General features: G+C 38.9%; 1 protein-coding gene across 4 annotated transcripts in view; it reads right to left on the minus strand.

The window, feature by feature from the left end:
* The window catches only part of LOC133646103 (rho guanine nucleotide exchange factor TIAM2-like), a 288,867-nt gene that overhangs the window by 202,686 nt on the left and 64,891 nt on the right, over nt 1-21,290 (minus strand). Inside the window, exon 1 of one of the 4 annotated variants that reach the window (XM_062041114.1) lies at nt 14,790-14,902. The exons of 2 other annotated variants lie outside the window; for them this stretch is intronic. The gene's annotated coding sequence lies outside the window, so the exon portion shown is untranslated. Of the gene's footprint in view, nt 1-5,470; nt 5,610-14,789; nt 14,903-21,290 lie in introns of those variants that run through there. One more of the 4 variants, XM_062041112.1, reaches the window with a different exon arrangement.

Here is a 21,290-nt window from a genome sequence, read left to right on the forward strand (position 1 = left end):
ACTTTACTATACACTTTTTCTTGGGTGTTGTTTCAAGCTGGCTTAGCTAGCATGACTGCTCCTGCTTGCTCTCGGTGTGAAACATGTTTAGCCTCATCCTAATACTTGATAGTGATACTTGATAATGATACTTAAACGGGAACTGCACTTTTTGGGAATTTTGCTTATCGTTCACAAACATTATAGACAAGAACACACATCTTTTTTTAAATTTTATTTAAAAAAACGCTTCGAAGATGCGGCTAATTGAAGTCACTGTTGCAGCCTTAAAAGCCCTCTAAAACAACTGCAAACCCTCCATCAAAGTTTTGTTTCCATACTGCAAGTATATACACTGTAAAAAAAAAAAATCCTATTTTTATGGTTACTTTACACTAAATTTCTGCTGTAATTTTTCTATTTTTTTTTCCAATTGAAGACATTATCTGTAAATAAACAATCCGCCTGTTATTTTAAGTAATATGCCAGTAATGACAAACTATGTATATTTCTATTTTTTTTACAGAAAAATACCAAATTAATTATACATAGCATTTTCTGTTTTCTTAAATTACTTTCAAATTCATGTAATATTACAGTAGTTATCTTTCATTAAATAGGTAGCTTGTTATATAAAAGTCTATGTCCATACTAACAATCTAACACAGGGGTGTCAAACTCAAATACAGAGTGGGTCAAAATTTAAAATTTAACAAAGCCGCGGGGCCAAGGTTGAACAAATTAACCTTTAACGTACTCTACGAGCTATCGTCATGTCCGCTTTTCATCTATTTTAACATCGCTCAGACCCAGTCACAAGCAATGTGCGGCTTCTGTACACACACACACACACACACGAGCGAATGCAACGCATACTTCATCAACAGCGATACAGTTTACACTGACGGTGTCAGTATAAAAAACTTTAACACTGTTACAAATATGCGCCACACTGTGAACCCACACCAAACAAGAATGACAAACACATTTCGGGAGAACATCCGCACGGTAACACAATATAGACACAACAGAACAAATACCCAGAATCCTTTGCAGCACTAACTCTTCCGGGACGCTACAAAATACACCCCCGCTAACACCAAACCCCGCCCCCCACCCCACACACACCTTGTAGCGTCCCGGAAGAGTTAGGCTGCAAAGGATTCTGGGTATTTGTTCTGTTGTGTTTATATTGTGTTACCGGGCGGATATTCTCCCGAAATGTTGTTTGTCATTCTTGTTTGGTGTGGATTCACAGTGTGGCATATATTTCTAACAGTGTTAAAGTTTTTTTATTCGGCTACCGTCAGTGTCACCTGTATGGCTGAAGATGAAGTATGCATTGCATTCACTTGTGTGTGCATACAGAAGCCGCACATGTAATGTGGCTGGGCCAGTACTCGTTGGACTGGCTGAAAACAGACCTGAAGATTTTCGGGAGGGGCGCTAAAGTATGGAAGACTCCCGGGAGAGTTGGTAAGTATTGGAATTAGCGGTGTATGCTGGTAAGCATTGCAATAAACTGTGAATGCGGTGTTACCGCGGCACCGCCGCAATATATAATTGGCGGGCCAGCTTTAGTGTTAATTTGATATCGCCTCAAGGGCCAAGTGAAATCACACAGCGGGCCAAATTTGACACCCATGCTGTAGAATAAAGGTATTTTTCTGCAGAACTGTTTTGCATAGTCACTTTATTAAAGTTGGTTGATCTTAACAATTCAGAAAAAATCTGTAAAATAATGGTATTTTTCTGTGGAACTGTTTGCATCGTCACTTTATTAAAGGTGGTTGATCTTAATAATTTAGTAAAAATCTGTAAAATTACGATATTTTTCCGCAAAACGTTTCATGAAAATTTCTGTAAATATTATGTTTTTGATCATTATTTGGTTTACAATGTTTTACTTTAATTTTATGGTTTTCGTTTGGCAGCCGTAGCAGCCAGTAGATGACCGTTTTTTTACATAATTTTTTTTTACAGTGTGTATATATATATATATATATATATATATATATATATATATATATATATATATATGTATATATATAATATGGTAACACACACGTTCATAACTATATGTAATATGTACAATATTTACCATATTTTGGTCATTTTAATCATTGTCGGTACTAATTCTTCGACGCATTTATTTCCGTTTCCATTGCAGCACACTTCCGACTTCTGGCAACAACTGTGTGTCTTGCTTCCGGAAACAAAGGCGAGTGTGTCTTCTAATCATGGCAGATTAATAAGTAACAAACAACAAAGACGACTATTTTTGGACAAATGAGAATTAACAAGCTTAACTTTTTTAATCTGATGAAGTACTGCTTCTAGAAGCCAGCACGAAGGAAGAGTCAGACCTTGGAACAAACGGAAGTCGAGAGAGTGAGGTGAAAGTGACTTGAAGCTGCAAAATGGAGTGCTTATCCAAATTCACACGAAAAAACGTCCCTGGCCAACTGGACCAAAGAGACAACTGTCCATCGAATGAGTCACACTTTATATTGATCATGATACATGCAGCATGTCATGCGTGTATCATGACATTCAGCATACACTGTCTGGCCAGCTGTGTATACACAAAACATGAAATGTGGGTTAATGCTTTACAGATACTGTAACATGATTGTTCATGTTTTTAGTCAGTACAGATTGGTGTCTTATCGCATTGTGTTGACGCAGTTGCTAGCTTATCTCTTTTTGTAGCTAGCCTTTACGGCTTATACCATAGCACGCCCATTTACTACGCTAGAAAAAAAGAGTTCCTCAGTGTTCGCTCTTACAATAACAATGTCGCTACAGCTTGGTTATTATACAGGTTACGGAACGTAAATGAAGCATTGGAGATTATTTTTAATGCATTTTTAAAGTGATTTAGAGGTATAAAAATGGGACCCATAACCTCCCTGCTTGGCACTCAGCAACACGGGTTGGAGTTGGGGGTTAAGCCACCAAAATGATTCCCGGGCGCGGCGCCGCTGCTGCCCACTGCTCCCCAAGGGGATGGGTCAAATGCAGAGGACAAATTTCACCACAACTAGTGTGTGTGTGAGAATCATTGGTATCTTTAATCTTTAAAAAGGGATTGCTCCCATTAGCTGCATTGCGAGTCACCAAGAACGTGTCAATTTTTACATTTAAGAATGCAAAAAAAACAACCTTTTGTCATCTTGTCTCTCATATTGATGGTGAACGATAGGCAAAATAAAATAAAAAGTACCAGTAGAATTTTTGGAAAAACAAGTTGACTTTATATGCTTAATTGTGTTTCATTGTATCCATTAAACCATATCCAATTGTATTTACATTCCACAAAGTATGTGAAAATACCACCGAAACATCACAAAATGCCACAATTTCAGATGGCCATTTCGAATATTCCGCTCCGAATGTCTTCGGCTATTTCCGTGGGTTGGATGATGTCACAATGGGAACGCTTCTGCACTCTGCCCATATCAGCAGATCAGTCATAATGGAAATATGCAAAAATGTCTATCATTCACAATCCTTATGTAAGACATTTTTCTTTTTTTATGCTTTGTAAATCATAAATTAAAAAAAAGTTTGCTAACAATTGGGGGCGGGACTTCCGGGACAAGGATGGGAAGTGACAGGTCGTTTGAATGGTGCCGTAAAAGACAGCGGGACACACAGATTGAGGCCGTTCTACATTAACATTGTATGTTGTGAAATGAAGAAAGACACTCAGGGAATCTGCCGTAGCCTCCCCAATCCTTGAGATGTTACAATATTGACAGATGTCACAGCACAGAGACGGTCCGCGATGTTGACGTTGCGTCTTTGCAGGTAATTATTTGGCGGGAAGCCATGATGCTCGCATTGTCTTACTAATTGCTAGTGCCGCGCGACACCCGGTCCATTTATCTACGTCTATTCTAGTCTCCAGTTCCGTAAGTAAAAAAACAAGCACATGGCTCTTTTCACGGACAACCCTGGCTCTCGTGTCGTTTTAAAGATAAAAACCGCCAAATGATTTCTAATTCTGCGGATAACCTGTGTGTCTACACTTGATTAACCTACGGATTTATCGAGTGAGGGGGCTGTAACCGATGTAGCCGAACTGGCCACTTCTCGAACCGGATATCCGGTCACATTTATTGTTAACAACCACAGTAAGTAGATTAATACATTTGAGGAGAAAAAAATATAACCAGAAATGACGTACTTTTGTCAACAGCCAATTTGACAGCCTTTGTAACCCGTTTTGAAAAAAATGAATTACCAAATAATATGTTGTGATATATATCATTATCGCAGGCAGGCTGCAATACAGATTTTTGGCCATATCACCCATCTCTAATTCAAATGTTTTATTTTTTGACCCAAAAATCCCTTCTGTGTCCCTTAACACATTCCCTGAGTTTGTAGACAATGTAACTATGACAATGTAATTATATAAACACACCAATAAACTGATATATGCCAAAAGGGACAAGCAGGGTAGAAAATGGATGGATGGATGTTGTAACACACATGAAAGAGAACTGAAAACTATTCATAATTTCTGATAACTAATATACTCACTGCTCATTTCATGCAAGTTTATTTGGGCCATGTGAGCATGTATTCTGATGAATAACTGAATATTTTCCTAGCATTTAAAAAAAAAAAGCTGCTGTCGCATTTATGAAGTTGTTGAATCAGACTCCCAAATCCAATTAAAAAACTACAACCTTTGAAGCCTTTAAAGGAGTTATTACCTCCATTATTAAAGATCAAAGACTTTCCAACCTCAATGGTTATTATGTTACAACGTTTTGAGATGAGCAATATCACGCCTGCAATCCATATACAGTCATCAGAAAACGCATTAAAATACATTTAACTTGATACCCAACTCACTTAGCTAACTTTAGTATTAAGTTAGTTACAGCGAGGTATATTTATAAAATTGATTTAAGAGGAATGCTTTGATCGACAAAGTAAACAGTTTCAGATTTCAGCGTGTGGAAATTGAGTAAAATAACCATTTTTATCTCAATTAACTTGAACTATTTAACACAAAAAGTCGAGTAATATGGCGCACACACACTCGTTTGAAGTCGTGAACATGACAGAACACGCGGTCATAATTCCGTGTTCAAAAGGGATATTTTGAAACGTCAGATTTGGATATAATTGTTCACACGTGCACTAATGAATCGTTCTATAAAGCCTTCATCCTAGTTCAATTTTTTTATCCTTAAAATTTGAACCTGTTAACTTGGGTTTGAGACACTTTATGCCTCTTTTTGGGGACAGGCGCGACCGTTATGATTCCAATATGCATATCAATGTGATAGCATATTTAAGGTGAACGTTTCACAAACACAACAATCATGTGCACGAAGAATAAACCAACACGTCGCTCTTCCATAACTTCCGTGTCTTTTACGTTTTTAAAGCTCCAAATTCAGGACAGTATATTGTAACACACGGTTACTAACTTGACCACAACAAAAGAAGAAGGTATAGAGCGACATACCTGAAATAGTTAGCTTCAAAAGTGGTGCTTCAAGCGTCGCGCATTTAGCTCGCTTGCTCCATTTCGTCTACTCAATTCGATATGCGACTTGGAAAGTTGACATTGACAGCATCTTTTTCATTGCTCTTTGATGCCCGTGACGAACACTCGACGTTGCAGTAACTGACGTGAGTTGGAACTCCGGGTGGCGGTTCAACACAGATGTCGACCGTATCGATACCAAGGGCAAGGAGCATTTTATATTGGCACTAGCGCGATGAGTGATATTCCTCGGTTCAAAAGTGTTTTTTTATTGCGTTCATATTGTTATTTTTAATATTGTTTACAAATTAAGAAGTTATGTCTTTGGACACAGAAGCCAAATTATTTAAATGAGTGCTAATAGTTGATTTAGTTTATTCATTTTTAGAGATGTCCGATAAAAAAAAAAAATATATATATATATATATATATATATATATATATATATATATATATATATATATATATATATATATATATATATATATATATATATATATATATATATATATATATATATATATATTAGAGATGCGCGGATAGGCAATTATTTCATCCGCAACCGCATCACAAAAGTCGTCATCCATCCGCCATCCATCCGCCATCCACCCGAACTAACATTTTATCAAAACCACAACCGGCCGCCGCCCGCCACCCGCCACCCACCTGTTGTTATATATCTAATATAGACGATGCAAGGCATTCGTGAGGTTAGAAAGGAGAAAGGAGACGGATCCAATGCAGCAGAGACATTCAATGCGTGCCACGCATTAATATTGATTGATTGATTGAGACTTTTATTAGTAGGTTGCACAGTGAAGTACATATTCCGTACAATTGACCACTAAATGGTAACACCCGAATACGTTTTTCAACTTGTTTAAGTCGGGGTCCACTTAAATTGATTCATGATACAGATATATACTATCATATATACTATCATCATAATACAGTCATCACACAAGATAATCACATTGAATTATTTACATTATTTACAATCAGGGGTGTGGAGGGGGATATGGACATCAAGTAGTGGACATAGAGAGAGAGAGAGAGAGAGAGAGAGAGAGAGAGAGAGAGAGAGAGAGAGAGAGAGAGAGAGAGAGAGAGAGAGAGAGAGATCAGAAGGCATAAGAAAAAGAAAAAGTATCTGCATTTGATTGTTTACATTTGATTATTAGCAATCCGGGGAGGGTGTTAGTTTAGGGTTGTAGCTGCCTGGAGGTGAACTTTTATTGCGGTTTTGAAGGAGGATAGAGATGTCCTTTCTTTTATACCTGTTGGGAGCGCATTCCACATTGATGTGGCATAGAAAGAGAATGAGTTAAGACCTTTGTTAGTTCGGAATCTTGGCCACGCATTAGAGGCTAAGAGATATTAATGCGTGATAATAGTATTTATCATTATTATAATATTATTGTCATTTCCATTAAGAAAGTGTTGACTATTATTGTTATTTTTTTCCCCTGGTCTTTAGTATTCCCTTTTTTAGTTTGTCGCATACTACATTTGCTGCCGGCGTTGCCATATTTTTATTTTTTTCTTCTTCTGCTGTTGTGTTGTGGTGTGCTGTGTCACGCCAAATTTCTTCCCCCTACAACCCCCCCATTTACTTCCGTGGTCATGTTTCCTCTTACGTCATTGACAGTGATCGATAGCACTTCGGCTTTGACTGCCCGTCGCTGGAAGGATACTTCGTCTTTGACAGCTGCTGGAATCTGAAGAAATCGATTATTGTTTTTTTTTGTACAGGCACGAAACAGGACAGTCGCGTGTTGGTTAAGGACCCCCGGCAACGTTGTGACTTTTTTGGACGTAGCCCCGGAAGTAAATGGGGAGATTTGGCGTGACAGCTGCAGCAGTGCCTGATGAATAATTGCCTGTTTCAAAGAGTGCTGCTCGTTTTTCGTATGTGGGTAACAACATTTAACTATGTATATATATTTCCGCATTCGTTCAACCGCCACCCGCCCGAATCTATTTAAAATCTATTTTTTTCGTCATGCATCCGCCCGACTCGCGGATTATCCGCAGACTCAGCGGTTGTGTCCACAAACCGCGCATCTCTAATATATATATATATATGTATATATATATTTATATAATATAATATATCGGCCGATAAATGCTTTAAAATGTAATATCGGAAATTATCGGTATCGGTTTCAACCTCCCGATTTTCCCGGGAGACTCCCGAATTCTTCTGGCTCCACTTCTTAAATGTCACTAAGCACTTATTTCTAAGTGTTGTTTAAAGCTAGCTTCACAGTTAACTTAGCTATTAGCCCGTCTGCTCCTGGCTTGCTCTAGGTGTGTAACATTGCTTAGCCTTGTCCTTCAGTGATAATATTAGTTGATAATGGTGCTTAAAATACTAAACAAATGTGTTTGTTTTCTGTAATAGAGGTGGTTATTAATATAGCGGCTCTACACTGTGTATGGAGCCGCTATAACTATGTATAAGATCATTATAACAATATCGAAAAACATTAAAAAAATGAGTAAAAATATGCATGGTCGCTGAGACTGTCTTTCCAAATAGAATGTTCCTTTTGGCCTACAACGCCGACAAGCATGAGATGAGCCACAGCAGCAGTTATTCATCCACACAGCGATTTTCCAAAATGCACACAAACCGGTTGTGAGACAGACTTATTTTGCTCATGCCTTGTAGTTGTGAGTCATTTGTTCCACTTTTACCGCACAGATTCAGTCTAAACTGTGGATACTATCATCCACATGTTGAGGAAGCATCTGGAAAAGCCACCAGATTATTTCCCCCCTCTTGTAGCTCCGTTCTGACTTCCATATAAAACACGGTTGTAGACATCCTTTTCAATGCATTTATGGAAATTATTTCTATAAAAACAAAGCAAGTTGGTGGCTCTTGGAAAAAAAGCAACAGGTCCGGATCATCATGCACATAAAGCATTTGCCTTTCTGGGCTGCAGGACCTTTAATAACATTAGCATAGGGATGCTGACAAATTACAAGTCTTCAATGACCATTGAATGTCAAGTGCCATAAATAGCCTTTGGTTTTTCCTGCAGACAGCGCTGCATGTGTGTTGGATTTGCGATGACTTGAATAAATGGTTGTTGGCCATCCAATTATAAATAATCGCAACAAGTGCGTTTCATCACGCCAAACATTTGATTTCTCACCTGACATACCTAAAAACTAATTTGATGACTTCAGGTATAGGGAAGGGTACCTTTCACGACTGAACTGATAGGGTAGTAATTCCCAATTCCTAGAAATCGATACCGGTACTCAATGCTACCAATTTTTGGTACTTTTGTGTCTCTTAATGTAGTAATAAATGTTACTTGTTGAATAATAAAAATAACACATTTTTTTATTTAACATTTAACACCAAGCTGATAATAATAACCATGCTGTCCTGTAATGTAATCTTGTTTTCTTACACTTCTGAGTATTATTTGCAAGTATTATGTACAGTTGTAGACTTTGCATGCAGTTGCAATTCCAAGACATTAAGTGGCTGTAGTGTATAGGCCAGTGGTTCTTAACCTGGGTTCGATCGAACCCTAGGGGTTCGGCGGAGGTCAAAACACACCCGACTCATCGTGTAAATAAAAACTTCTCCCTATCGACGTATTACGGATACGGCAACAGCAGAAGTCGCACTGATTTGCAGGTGTGTAATTTGTTGTGAGTTTATGCACTCTGTTGGTTTTGTTCTTTGAACAAGGTGATGTTCATGCACGGTTCATTTTGTGCACCAGTAAAAAAACATGGTAACACTTTAGTATGGGGAACATATTCCCCATTAATTAGTTGCTTATTAACATGCAAATTAGTAACATATTGGCTCTTAACTAGTCATTATTAAGTACTTATTAATGCCTTATTCGGCATGGCCTTATTATAACCCTAACCCTCTAACCCTGGCCCTAAACCTCTAACCCTAACCCTAACCAAATAACTCTAAATTAAGTCTTTGTTACTTAGAATATGTTCCCCTAGTGTCCAAAAAAACTCTAAATTAAGTATTTGTTACTGAGAATATGTTCCCCATACAAGTGTTACCAAAAACATATAACTTTGTCTTGAATTTGAAAAAAAACAAAATTGTATTTTTCACTAAAGAAAAGTTCGGTGAGTGTGCATATGAAACTGGTGGGGTTCGGTGCCTCCAACAAGGTTAAGAACCACTGGTATAGGCTATAGTAGTCGTGTATAAAGAGAGTATGGCCAACTCGGTTTCAGTCACCTCCTTAATGATTGGTCAAAAGACTACAGGGCGCAATGTTTGCTTCCAACTTTGAGCTGGCCACAGCTGTAGTTAGGCACACACTGTATATCCTCATTTGACATCTCTTTTGATTGAATACCTTTTTTGCCGCGTAAACATCCATATCCATACACAGTAGACATACTGTTTTTTTGTTATTGATATGTGTTTTGGATTTTTATGATTAAAAACATACATGTACATTAACAGTCAATTATTTATGGATTGTAAATGGAAAAACTGAAGTACAAAAATGTATACATACACACACGCACACACACAAACACACGCACACAACAATGGGATTTATCTTAGTGGTGTAAAAACTAATTGGTACAAACCGAAAACCGATTTTAACTTAGTTTGGAGATATGAATACATCGCTTGGCGAACCTCTGGATCGATCTATATCTAGTATAGATTGGTCAATGTCCAGTTGAAAAATCATGAATCAGTTGAATGGAGCTCTGCTACAAAATATGGCCGCTCTAATCTTGCAGGACTTCTGTGATGGCGTAATACGAAAGTAATGTTCTCGTTTGCGACTGAAAGCAACAGACCAACATGGCAGACAGCACCAAAAGTGTTTACAAGCAATGCACCCCCGAATATAAAATCTAAAGTGTGGTAAACGTTCTGATTTTTTTTAAAAATCTTCAGTTGGATAAAAATATGGCTAACATTTGGAAAGCAGCGATAAAGTACGGGCAGCACGACTAATCTGAGCACTCACCTGTTGTGACATCATGAAGATACTCGGGAGCTTGAGATGCTAATGCTAGCACAGCTACCATGTGGCAAGACAAGGACACTGATTTGAAAGACCTCCAGCCCCAACTTAGCCACAACTTTGCAAGGTAATCACAGCATCTACTGTTTATCTTGATAAAGATATATACCTAGCTGCACAGTAACCAGCAGAATGGCACTTTGAAAAGTATTTCAGCGTCTACACTAAAGCTGCTGTTTAGTTTACATGGTGGCACTTAATTTTATTTTGCACGTCTGTTCCTGTGGTTTTATAACACCTCTGCCTGATGCATAGCTTGCTTTTCTTTGTATTTAATTGTTGCTACCTGAGCAAACAACAGCAAATATCTGGTAGCTGTCGTCTGTGTTGCTGTTTAGTACGTGTTATTAATGGCAGGACCGATTTTTCCGATTTTTTTTTGCTTCTGTAAAGTCTGCGCTATTTCGCTTCACAACGGACCCGCAACAGAACGGCGATGGCGGTGCTCTTCCGTGGCTGTTTCGTTCAGCAGCCGTTCCGCATCCAGTGGAAATCCGGGCAAAGCCTATCAACACGGACGAACGAGTGAGAAAGACCTAATCACGTGATGGCAATAACAACAACAAAAGAAGACAACCCAATGTAGTTTTTTGTTCAAAATATATTTAAGTAATAATGTTGCTTACAATCAATCAATCAATCAATCAATCAATCAATGTTTATTTATATAGCCCTAAATCACAAGTGTCTCAAAGGGCTGTACAAGCCACAACGACATCCTCGGTACAGAGCCCACATACGGGCAAGGAAAACTCACCCCAGTGGGACGTCAATGTGAATGACTATGAGAAACCTTGGAGAGGACCGCATATGTGGGTAACCCCCCCCCCCCTCCCCCCTACCTCCCCCTCTAGGGGAGACCGAAAGCAATGGATGTCGAGTGGGTCTGACATAATATTGTGAAAGTCCAACACATCAGCGAGAGTCCAGTCCATAGTGGGGCAAGCAGGAACCATCCCGAGTGGAGACGGGTCAGCAGCGTAGAGATGTCCCCATCTGATGAACAGGCTAGCGGTCCACCCCGGGTTTGGAGCAGAGTAGAAAAGAAAAGAAACGGCAGATCAACTGGTCTAAAAAGGGAGTCTATTTAAAGGCTAGAGTATACAAATGAGTTTTAAGATGAGACTTAAATGCTTCTACTGAGGTAGCATCTCTAACTTTTACCGGGAGGGCATTCCATAGTATTGGAGCCCGAATAGAAAACGCTCTATAGCCCGCAGGCTTTTTTTGGGCTCTGGGAATCACTAATAAGCCGGAGTTCTTTGAACGCAGATTTCTTGCCGGGACATATGGTACAATACAATCGGCAAGATAGGCAGGAGCTTGACCGTGTAGTATTTTATACGTAAGTAGTAAAACCTTAAAGTCGCATCTTAGGTGCACAGGAAGCCAGTGCAAGTGAGCCAGTATAGGCGTAATATGATCAAACTTTCTTGTTTTTGTCAAAAGTCTAGCAGCCGCATTTTGTACCATCTGTAATCTTTTAATGCTAGACATAGGGAGGCCCGAAAATAAAACGTTACAGTAATCGAGACGAGATGTAACGAACGCATGGATAATGATCTCAGCATCGCTTGTGGACAAAATGGGACGAATTTTAGCGATATTACGGAGATGAAAGAAGGCCGTTTTAGTAACACTTTTAATGTGCGACTCAAACGAGAGAGTTGGGTCGAAGATAATACCCAGATTCTTTACAGAGTCACCTTGTTTAATTGTTTGGTTGTCAAATGTTAAGGTGGTATTTTTAAATAGATGTCGGTGTTGAGCAGGACCGATAATCAGCATTTCCGTTTTCTTAGCGTTGAGTTGCAAAAAGTTAGCGGACATCCATTGTTTAATTTCATTAAGACACGCCTCCAGCTGACTACAATCCGGCGTGTTGGTCAGCTTTAGGGGCATGTAGAGTTGGGTGTCATCAGCATAACAGTGAAAGCTAACACCGTATTTGCGTATGATGTCACCTAGCGGCAGCATGTAAATACTAAAGATTGCAGGGCCAAGAACCGAACCCTGGGGAACTCCGCACGTTACCTTAACATAGTCCGAGGTCACATTGTTATGGGAGACACACTGCATCCTGTCAGTAAGATAAGAGTTAAACCAAGACAAGGCTAAGTCTGTCATCCCAATACGCGTTTTGATACGCTCTAATAAAATATTATGATCAACAGTATCGAAAGCGGCGCTAAGATCAAGAAGCAGCAACATAGATGAAGCATCAGAATCCATCGTTAGCAATAGATCATTAGTCATTTTTGCGAGGGCTGTCTCCGTAGAGTGATTTGCCCTGAAACCGGATTGAAAAGGTTCACAGAGATTGTTAGACGCTAAGTGTTCATTTAGCTGCTGTGCTACAATTTTTTCGAGGATTTTCGAGATAAACGGAAGGTGGGACATCGGTCGGTAGTTTACCAGGAGATCAGGATCGAGGTTAGGTCTTTTGAGTAGAGGATGAATAACCGCTTTTTTGAATGCTAGGGGAACAGTGCCAGAGGAAAGTGATAAGTTTATAATATTTAATACTGATGGACCTAATAATACAAAAAGCTCCTTGATAAGTTTCCCAGGAATTGGGTCAAGTAAACATGTTGTTTGTTTTGTCCCATTTACACATTTTGACAATTCCTCCAATGTTATTTCATCAAAGAGAGAGAAACTATTTTGGAGGGCAGTGTCCGTCGTATATACAGTCGTATCTGTGTTAATAGAACCCAGTTGTAGCTGAGATGCATTGTCTTTAATCTCTTTTCTAATGACTTCAATTTTCTTATTAAAGAAATTCATAAAGTCATCTGCTGAGTGGGTGGAGCTACTGGGAGAAGTCCCTTGTTGGGTTAGCGATGCTACTGTACTAAACAGAAATTTAGGATAATTTTTGTTGAGGTGGATGAGATTTGAGTAATATTTAGCTTTAGCTGAGGTAAGCATGCGTTTATAAGTTATTAAACTATCACACCATGCTTGATGGAAAACCTCAAGTTTAGTCGCAAGCCATTTGCGTTCCAGCTTTCTACATGATCATTTCTGGGCTTTAGTTTCTTCTGTAAACCATGGGGTACGCCTTTTAGGGGCCCTTTTTAGCTTTAGCGGTGCTACAATATCAATGGTGTCGCGCATGGCGTCATTAAAGTTGTTAGTGAGGTTATCAATAGAGCCCACATAATTTGGGAATGGTGCCATTACCGAAGGCAGTAGGTCAGTAAGAGTCGTCGTTGTGGCAGCATTAATGTTGCGGGTGCTATAGTAGTTATTATTATTATTATTAGTTTATTGACAATGAGTCAGAACTTCGAATTTTATAAGGTAATGGTCGGACATTACTTTAGTGTACGGGAGTATCGTAACTTTAGAGGTGGTGACACCCCTGACAAGCACTAGATCTATCGTATTACCGTTGCGATGCGTGGGTTCATTTATTATTTGTGTAAGACCACAGCTATCAATTATAGTCTGGAGCGCCACGCATGGAGGGTCCGATGGGGTATTCATATGGATATTAAAGTCCCCCATTATGATTATATTGTCGGCGTGCGTCACTAGATCGGCAACAAACTCTGAGAATTCACTGATGAAGTCCGAATAGGGCCCAGGGGGGCGGTAGATAACAGCCAGGTGGAGAGGCAGCGGTGTGACAAACCTCAAAGTGAGCACCTCAAACGAGTTATATTTATTATTTAGGTTAGGTGTAAGATTATAGTTTTCATTGTATATTAGTGCGACACCCCCTCCCCTTTTAAGAGGTCTGGCAACATGTGTATTGGTATAGCCAGGAGGAGATGCTTCATTTAGCGCAAAAAAATCGTCTGGTTTGAGCCAGGTCTCGGCGAGACCAACGACGTCAAGTTTGTTGTCTCTAATGACTTCATTAACTAATAGCGTTTTGGAAGATAATGATCTTATGTTTAAAAAGCCCATATTATAGGTAGTGGGCTGTTTTGAGGATTGTTTGTTGAAATTATCCGAAGTAGCAATATTAATAATGTTGCGTTTATTATGCGTATTGCACTTTAAATAGTTTCGACCATATCTAGGAATTGATACGACGGGGATATTCAGATTGTTTGCTTGATTTTGCGATAAACTGAACACATCATAGTTAGCTACCTCGGTACAATGTATGTCTGCCTCTGACACGGTCACAAAAGAAAAAACATTATGTGAGTTGTGTTTTATTCTAAGAGAATTGCTATGTGTGCAGGGATTATCCAGCCTGACGCCGGCTAGTTCTAGTTTAAATGGCTTCTTACCCGGAGACTCCACGTTTCTTTGGTTAGCTTTTCTCTTTGTTGTTAGCCCAGCTCGGCATCCCCGCTTCTGCTTCCGCTCGCACCGCCTATGTCGTCTCCATTGGCGGTCACCGCTAGCACTTGACTCCGCTGCTACAAAGGCCGCTCGATGTAGCCCACGAAGTATTCCCATGCTAGCGAGGAGGTCCACCGTACATGCATCTTTCAGTCTATAACGACCCGATCCATCCACATCCAGAATTGTCTGTCGGTCATATGTGATCACAGAGTGTTCACGCTTTGAGCCAGCCATGAAATTGACAGAAATGACGGGTGTTTTTTGCCAAATCGCTCTACACTCCCAAGAGCGTTAGCAGAGCCGCTGCATTCTCATGCGATGCGCCGCCATTTTTTACAGAGATGAGAGTCCTTTTTTTTGTTTATTTATTTATAACTAAATGTTATTTACGTTCCAATTACAGTCCAATGGTAAACAATTCTACAATAGGGAGAAATAAGTGTATATCCTTCTAAATGGTTACTTGCATCATTATTATATATTATAATTACTTGACATTATATACACTGTATAATTTTTATCGGTCAATTCTTCAGTTTAAGAGCATGATGTTGACAAAAGCTCTCAGTCTGCATAAAGCCAAATATTTATGAAAGTAGATTATTGCATATTGTTCTAATGTGTGGCAGCTTGAGACAAGAATATGTTGATTGACAGTCTAAAAGTAACATGTCTTTCTTCACTTGTTAATTTTGCAGTTTTATGCATTTATATGTATAAAATATAAAATTTGCAATTCGAAACATTGTTGTTTTTTTTCTCAAAATCACGCAGCCTTTCCCCTGACGAGAAGCAGTCCGGCTGAGTCTGCTATAAATGCTTGTTTGCCTGTTAATTGGTTGAGGCCGGTGCAGAGTCTTCAAATGAACGTGAGGTCCTGTAAAAGTACCATATCTGGTACCCATCACATTTTGTTGTCAAGACAACTGTTCATTACACCTGTGCAGCAAGCCACCAGGGGACAGAACAAGATGGTCCCTCCGCCCCCAGGGCATACGCAGCATTCCCTAGGTTCAACAACTCTTATGCAATAGCAGAGAAGAGATTATGCCCTGGCACTGCCGGTGGAATAGTGCTAGCGTTAGATAAGAAACCTAAGATACCCTTTGGGCATCATGCAAGAAGGCATTAAAGGAACGCACATTGGTTTCCTGCATAACACTACTGCTTGGTGGATGTGATACATATTCTAGCCATTTTACCCCCTGAGGCTGCAAAAACAGTTGACCGTTGTTATAGCAACATTCTTTGCAGTAAGCTTACATATCCTTTTCTGTCTGACAGCTGAGGCCTGTCAGTCAAACAAGGCCTGACGATGGTATCGCTGCAGGTAACATGTTCTTTGGTTACAATTACTTCTTTCTTTGAAGAGGGAGTTAATTGAGCATGTTGTGTTAGTCAATACATGCTTGCCAGGGACATTAAGCAACCAGAATGTGTTGACTCTGGCCGCCTGCCAAATGACTGAACCAACATGACAAAGCTAGAGCAGTAAAAAATATATATATATATAAATAAATCACAAAGATATATTTGCCTGGCTTGGAAGTTGGACATCAAGCCACCTATTGGTCATGTGGAGAAGGATGAACCATGAGAAGCGTGCTAATGATGCACCTCTAAATAAAAACAACTGCTGCCAGCGATCTTCTAAAGATCTTTGGGTCGGTTAAAAATAAGATCATCACATCCTGTGCTGTTAAATAGAGAATGCATAGGAACAGTTCAAATGACAACATCAATATCCGAATACCAATGTTGTGCTGGAGACACTGATATACAGCTACTAAAGTTCTCATAGAGTACAAATTGTTAAAAAATTTTAAAAAAAAGATTACATTTGTTCAACTGTTTGTGGGTGTACAATAAAGATGCCCATTTCCTTTCAACTTTGGGGTAGAATGTGCCATTGGTAGGGTTATAATGATACCAGCATTTTGGTAGCTAATACCAATATCTAGGAATTTCCACAATTCTCAAAACGTATTTGATCCCATCCATCCATTTTCTACTGATTATTCCCTTCGGGGTCGCGGGGGATGCTGGAGCCTATTTCAGCTACAATCGGGCGGAAGGCGGGGTACACCCTGGACAAGTCGCCACCTCATCGCAGGGCCAACACAGATAGACAGACAACATTCACACTCACATTCACACACTAGGGTCAATTTAGTGTTGCCAATCAACCTAACCCCAGGTGCATGTCTTTGGAAGTGGGAGGAAGCTGGAGTACCCGGAGGGAACCCACGCAGTCACGGGGAGGACATGCAAACTCCACACAGAAAGATCCCGAGCGCAGGATCGAACCCAGGACCTTCGTATTGTGAGGCAGACGCACTGACCCCTCTCCCACCGTGATACCATTACAAATAAATAAAACACTGAACTTGTGTACTTTAAAATTCACTACTTAATTAAATATTATCTTAAAGTGTCAAGTATTTAAAATCACTGTGCTTCAACCCTGTATATAAAAACAAATAATACTGTGCTTTTACATATGATCATAGACAAAGAACAAACAATATTGTATTTAATATTATTTCAATATGGTGGCAACGTGATAGAAAAAAAGGCTATGTTCAGCAAATGGCCCACAGGCCACACTTTGCCTTCCTGTTGAAATAAGTAAACTAGTGGTGTTTAAAGCGTTGCCAGACAACATAAGTGTCGCTAAGGTGTTTTCTTAGCACTTAAAGAAGTGATAAAGGTTGTGTTTCGAGCTTCTAGGGGTTGTCTGCATGCTGTGGTAATGTACACGCCATAGACCTGTGGTGGCGAATACTTTTGTGAATACTTTGTATTTGATTACCAAATAAATGCATGACCTAAGATATACTCCATCACTTTTAATATGTAGCTCTGCTTGCTAAATATAGCGACAAAGTCGTTTAATTGCATCACAATTCATTTTTGCTACGTTTTATCCTCTAGCAAATCAGGAATAAGTAAATATATGGGTATGAGTATAGAGATGTTTATGGCTGCAGCTATCGATTATTTTAGTAACCAAGTAATCTATCGATTGGTTTGTTCAATTAATCGAGTAAAACACATTTTATAGCCTCAATGCATACTTTAGGCAAAATAATTGAAATAAAAAAAATTGTTTTGCTTGTTTGTGGTGACTAGCTAATTGCTAGCAGCTAAACTGCCAGTTGCATAACTGTGGACAGGTGATGACATCTGCACTGAGCAGATGTGCAGATGGTTGAAACGGCGATTGTCTAGTCTGCTGATGACAAGCTTTATTTTACTAATAACTGGGAATGCAACAAACAACTATTTTAATAGCTGTCATTGACAATCTTAAACATAGAACAGTTCAGTGGCTCTAATTTAGACATAGGCTTTTGAATTCAGCTCAAGGTTTTTTTAAGCATGTGTTAACTAACAACAAGGATGACTACTTGATTTATACATATATATTCATACTGTAATTGTGTTGCTTATTAGGCTTTAAAAAATAACTCTCTTCAACTTTTGTCCATTCAAAAACAAGGGCAAGCAAAGTGCTGCTAAAAAAAAAATCAAGAATATGTTTTTCTATGTAAACAAAGGAGAGTCATAATAGCAGCAATAACAAGACAACACTAAATCCATCCATTTTCTACCGCTTGTCCTTTCACCTATCCGAGCTGCATTCGGGCGGAAGGCGGGGTACACCCTGGACAAGTAGCCACCTCATCGCAGGGCCAACACAGATAGACAGACAACATTCACACTCACATTCACACACACTAGGGCTTTCTCAAGAAAAGAGCATTTTGTGATGATGTGTTTAAAAAGATGTACACAAAAACACGTTTTAGCTGGTGGACTTAGGCTAAAATTATGTTCAAATGTATTTTTTACACAACTCAGACTCTTTGTTTTGGTAGAGCTGCAGCTATCAATTATTATAGTATTCGAGTAATCTATTGATCACTTTGATTAATCGAGTAATCAGATAAAATTTACTTTATAGCCTCAATGCATATTTTAGAAAAAATAGTTGAAATAATTTGTTTCTGCTCGCCATAACCATTATTCTATTTATTTTTATAATAAATGCACATTAACATTGAAATTGCACTTTTATAATGTGTGCATAAATAAAAATTTTAAAAAAAAGATTACCGCACACACACACACACACACCAGTGCGCCTAAAGGAGGCAACAGAATGTTAATTGAAGCTTTTGTTTTTATTGAATTTAAAGATTTAATCGATTTATAGTTGCAGCCCTAGTTAGTCTCAAAGCAAAGTCAAAGACAATTATCGACAAATACATTTTTCAGCGACCAATTTTCTTAACGATTTTTGTCGATAACATCGACAAATGGTTACACCCTACTAGATACTGTGATTTAAAAGGAATCTTATGATTTTTTTCTACATTCAAAACCCTTCCTTGTGGTCTACATAACATGTAACGGTGGTTTCTTTGGTCAAAATTTTGCATACAGTTTGTTTTACAAACTATCTTCAAACTGCTATTTACATGCCTCCACTCCAACTGTGTCTTCTCCCTGTCAGCCATGTTATAGTTTTTAGCGCTTCCATATCGAGTGTACTGACAGATATAGGTTACAACTATGAGGATGTACGTGCATGTACGAGACCGTCTACCCCACAAGAAGAGAGCGAAAAAGAAGGGATTTAGTGAATACAACTTCAGACTACAATAGCGGACTGGCGCAAAGCTCTTCAGGTAAATCTTCAGCATACCTGGAGATATCCGCTCATGTAACTAGAGACAAATACGTCACTAGCTCCTCAAATTAAAATGGCTTATTTGGAGAAAGTATGAATGAAGGCAAGATTGCTTTATAAATATCCCCACTAGAGGTGGGAATCTTTGGGCACATCACAATTCGATTACGATCCAGGAGCTACGATTAGATAAAAAATCGATTATTGATGCATCTTTACTTAATGTATATACTTGCAATTTTACATTTATTTTTGTTTCACCAAATAAACGTTTATCAAATGCAACTTTAAAAAAAACAATTCATTTGGAATAACAAACAGTTCAATTAATTGCCACATTTAGTAAATTAATGAAAATTTGAGCAAAACTTGAGCTCGTCGGATCTATCGGTGAGGTGGCTCGCTGCAGTCAGCCAAATTTTAGGACTGTCTGCATTACTTTATTTACAATAAATAAATCGATTATTGACGTTTACTAATCGATTCTATAATCGTCCATGTCCAAATTGCGATGCATCTAAAAATTTATTATTTCTCTCACCTCTAATCCCCACCATGCCTCCATGGTTTGACCTTAAATTTTTGGGGATTATGGAAATCCCAAATACACAAAAACAGGTACTAACAGGTAAGACAAGTTGGTTTTGCATAAAACAGGATCAATTCCCACTCAATGCCCTGTTCTGTTGCTAACTGATTGATGACCAGTCCACGCTGTAGTCTGCCATGCTGTTCCACCCTTTGCCCAGACCCCAGTAACCCTGAACAGCGTACACTGAAAAGAAAATAGGTGGATTTGGGGGTAATACTAGTTGGACAAAGCACTATCATTCATTCAATTTAGTTAAAGAGGCTATGTAAATTCACAGAGTTTAAAGTGCGACAACAGATGAAGCGCGGACTTCGTAGATTTTAGGACGAAAAGTAAATCTATCTATCTCCGCCCACTGATGAGCAGGTGGGACACGGTGTAAATGTGAATCTGCACCATCCATCACAAGGGACAATACAAGGGACCTGGTGCCAAGTGAAAAACCTCTCAGTGATCACTTCAGCCCGTCGCACCAGCTGTGTTTGCCTTTCCAATAGGATAGTAAGTGACACCTGATGGCTAGTGGACCAAGGAAGCACAGATCAATCATGATTTCCATTGTCACCGGGATCGACCCTAGAGCAGGCTTAAAGCCAAAGAGCAAGGGCTTAGATGGCATATTTCCATATAAACAAGATTGGTGGTTGCCCATAAAGGGTGTACAAACATGTTTTCAAGGAAGAGCCATCAGAAACACCAATGTGCTTGAGCATTAAAAATGACTTTAACAAGGTTCTCCTTCACTGTCAAGATATAAACTCTTTATTATCAATCGGTACACCAGCATTGTGTTCCTTTTTCCATATAAGTGTTCATACATTTCTATAATCACATGATTGCTTGCAAAACACATCACTTAGCTGAGGCACCACTTTTTTAAGCCTTAAATAGTGTAGTTCATAATTGTGTGTGAGCTTTGCTTGTTATTACTGCTGTTATAACGCTACTTTTATTCAAATAATAGCAGCGTTTCCCAAACACATTATATTGGGACGCTCTGTGAATGCAGCGTGCCGTTACAACTCTGTACATTAGGTGTCAGTAAGCATTGTAGGTCTGGGCGATATGTCATAAAAATAAATACTCCAATTTTTTCACTAAAAACTTGATTTAGGATTGTTTTCCCTAATTTTAAAGAAAGCAGTCCCCGTGACT

The sequence above is a fragment of the Entelurus aequoreus genome, linkage group LG03 (genome assembly GCF_033978785.1).
Source record: "Entelurus aequoreus isolate RoL-2023_Sb linkage group LG03, RoL_Eaeq_v1.1, whole genome shotgun sequence".
Taxonomy (NCBI): Eukaryota; Metazoa; Chordata; class Actinopteri; order Syngnathiformes; family Syngnathidae; genus Entelurus; species Entelurus aequoreus.